The sequence below is a fragment of the Colobus angolensis genome, unplaced genomic scaffold, assembly GCF_000951035.1.
Source record: "Colobus angolensis palliatus isolate OR3802 unplaced genomic scaffold, Cang.pa_1.0 Scaffold182, whole genome shotgun sequence".
NCBI lineage: Eukaryota > Metazoa > Chordata > Mammalia > Primates > Cercopithecidae > Colobus > Colobus angolensis.
In genome coordinates this window covers 4,335,178-4,338,609 of record NW_012114955.1, presented here as the reverse complement: position 1 = coordinate 4,338,609, position 3,432 = coordinate 4,335,178, and the positions used below count along the sequence as shown (strand labels likewise).

Below are 3,432 nucleotides of genomic sequence, written 5' to 3'. Positions count from 1 at the left end.
GAACTCATGCAAATTTACAAGAAAAAAAAAAACAAACAACCCCATCAGAAAGTGGGCAAAGGATATGAACAGACACTTCTCAAAAGAAGACATTTATGCAGCCAACAGACATATGAAAAAATGCTCATTATCACTGGCCATCAGAGAAATGCACATCAAAACCACAATGAGATACCATTTCACACCAGTTAGAATGGAGATCATTAAAAAGTCAGGAAACAACAGGTGCTGGAGAGGATGTGGAGAAATAGGAACACTTTCACACTGTTGGTGGGACTGTAAACTAGTTCAACCATTGTCGAAGACAGTGTGGAGATTCCTCAAAGATCTAGAACTAGAGATACCATTTGACCCAGCCATCCCATTACTGGGTATATACCCAAAGGATTATAAATCATGCTGCTATAAAGACACATGCACACGTATGTTTACTGTGGCACTGTTCACAATAGCAAAGACTTGGAACCAATCCAAATGTCCATCAATGACAGGCTGGATTAAGAAAGTGTGGCACATATACACCATGGAATACTATGCACCCATAAAAAAGGATGAGTTCATGTCCTTTGTAGGGACATGGATGCAGCTGGAAACCATCATTCTCAGCAAACTATCACAAGAATAGAAAACCAAACACTGCATGTTCTCACTTATAAGTGGGAATTGAACAATGAGAACACTTGGACACAGGAAGGGGAACATCACACACCAGGGCCTGTTGTGGGGTGGGAGGAGGCAGGAGGGATACCACTGGGAGATATACGTAATTTAATTGAGAAGTTAATGGGTGCAGCACACCAACATGGCACATGTATACATATGTAACAAACCTGCACATTGTGCACATGTACCCTAGAACATACAGTATAATAAAAAAATTAAAAAAAAAAAAAAGCGGGCTCTGCACCACCTCGAGTTGTGGTGCATCCAAAGCGACAAATACCAATACTTTGTTTATCTGATGAGAGCCTGGTTTGAAGAACATAAGAATGAAAAGGATATGATGAAGGCCACTCAGCTGCTGAAGGAGGCTGAGGAAGAATTCTGGTACTGTCAGCATCCACAGTCATACATCTTCCCTGACTCTCCTAGGGGTGCCTCCTATGTGACATATGAGTGCTACAAGGTACCAGAATGGTGCTTAGAAGACTGGCATCCTTCTGAGAAGGCAGTGTATCATGATTACTTTGCCAAGAGAAAACAGTGGAAGAAACTGCAGAGGGAAAGCTGAAAACAAGAGGTTAAGCAGCTGCAGAAGCAAACGCCACCTGCCCAAAAGGAAGGTGATTTGTCCCCACTGTGGTGGCATATTGTGACCAGACCCTGGGAGCAGCCCATGTAGAGAGAGAGAGAGAGAGAGAGACCTCATTTTTCATGCTTGCGTGTGAAATACATTACAGAACATACACTTGCTCTAATAAAAAATCAGTGAAGTGGGGGAAAAAAAAAGAAAGCTTGCCAACCCCTACAGCTAGTATTATATTTAATGATGAAACTAGATTGTTTCCCCTGAAAATCAGAAACAAGGAAAGGAGGTCTCCTCTCACCACCCTATTCAGCATCATACTAGAAGTCCTAGCTAAGACGATAAGATAAGAATAAAAAAATTAAACAGATAAGGAAGGAAGAAATAAAATTGTCTTTGTTTGCAAATGTGATGATTGTCCATGTTGAAAATCCCAAAGAACTGACCAAAAAACAAAAAACAAAAACAAAAAAAGTCTTGAAATGAACAAGCAATTATAGCAAGATTGCAGGATACAAGGTTAATACAAAAAATTTAATTGCTTTCCTATATAACCACAAGGAAAATAATGGATTATAAAATTAAAAATACATCATCTATGTCAGCACCAAAAAATTGAAATATTTAGGTTTTAATCTAATAAATAAAATAAATACAGAATCTATTTAGGGAAAACAAGTCTGATTAAAAAATCAAATATCTAAATAAATGGAAATGTATTCCATGTTCACGGATAGGAAGACCCAATATTGTTAAGATGTCAATTATTTCCAACTGATCTATAGATTGAATGTAATCTTGATCAAAATCCTAACAAGTTATATTGTGAATATCAAAAAAAGATTTAAAGTTTATATGGAAAGGCAAAAGACAAGATAATCAACATGATACTGAAAAAGAAGCACAAAGTCAGAAGGCTGATATTACCTGACTTTAACACTGCTAATAAAGGTAATCAAGACAACATGATATTGGAGGAAGAATAGACAAATAAATCAGTGGAACATAAAAGAGTCCAAAACAGATCCATGCAAGACAGACCACCAATCTTTGACAAAGGAGCAAAGGAGATTCAATGACGAAATAGTAGATTTTTAGGCAAAGCATGGTGGCTCACACCTGTAATCCCAGCACTTTGGGAGGCTGAGATAGGAGGGTGGCTTGAGCCCAGGAGTTTGAGACCAGCCTGGGCAATATAGTAAGACTGTGTATCTACAAAGTTTTTTAATTAGCCAGGCATGGTAGTACACACCTGTAGTCCCAGCTACTCAGGAGGTTGATGTGAGAGAATCACTTGAGTCTGGGAGGCAGAGGCTGCAGTGACCTGACACCACACCACTGCACCCAGCCTGGGCAACAGTCTAAGAATCTGTCTCAAAAAAAAAAAAAAAAAAAGATACTGTAGATTTTTAAATAAATGGTACTAAAACATTGGACATCCTTAGGAAAAGATTAATCTAGATACAGACCTTCCTTCTACTTTTCACAAAATATTACCTCAAAATGGATCATAGACCTGAATGTAAAACTATAAAACTTCTAGAAGATAATGTAGAAGAAAATCTAGGTGACCTTGAGTTTGGAGATGAGTTTTCAGATTAAAAAAAAAAGAGCAATACATGAAAGAAAAATATTGGCAACTTAGATTTTATTCAAATTTAAAACTTCTGCTCTGCAAAAGATAGTTTTAAGAGAATGAAAAAATGAGCCAAAGACTGGAAGGATATATTCACAAAGCACATGTCTGATAAAGGCCTTGTAGCCAAAAGGGGAAAAAAAAACTCTCAAAACTCAATAATAAGAAAATAAACAACCCACTTTAAAAGCTGGCAAAAGACCTGAACAGATACCCCACCAAAAAAGATACACCGATGACAAACAAGTATATGAATACATGCTCAACATCATATGTCATTAGAGAAGCGCAAGTTAAAACAACAATGAGATACCACTAAATACCTATTCTAATGGCAAAAAAAAAACCCTCACAATACCAAATATTGGCAAGAATATTATTCAGTGGCGGTGCAAAATGGTGTGGCCACTTTGAAAGATAATCTGGTGGTTTCTTACAAGGCTTAAACACAGTATTGCCATACAATCCAACAATCGCACTCCTAGGTATTTATCCAACTGACTTGAAAACTTATGCCCACATAAAACCTACAAATGAATGTTTATAGCAG

At 37.4% G+C, this 3,432-nt stretch overlaps 1 pseudogene; it reads left to right on the top strand.

Moving 5' to 3' along the window:
* The first annotated feature begins 877 nt into the window (after positions 1 to 877).
* LOC105510041 lies at positions 878 to 1,342 on the top strand (annotated as a pseudogene).
* Positions 1,343 to 3,432: the final 2,090 nt, after the last annotated feature.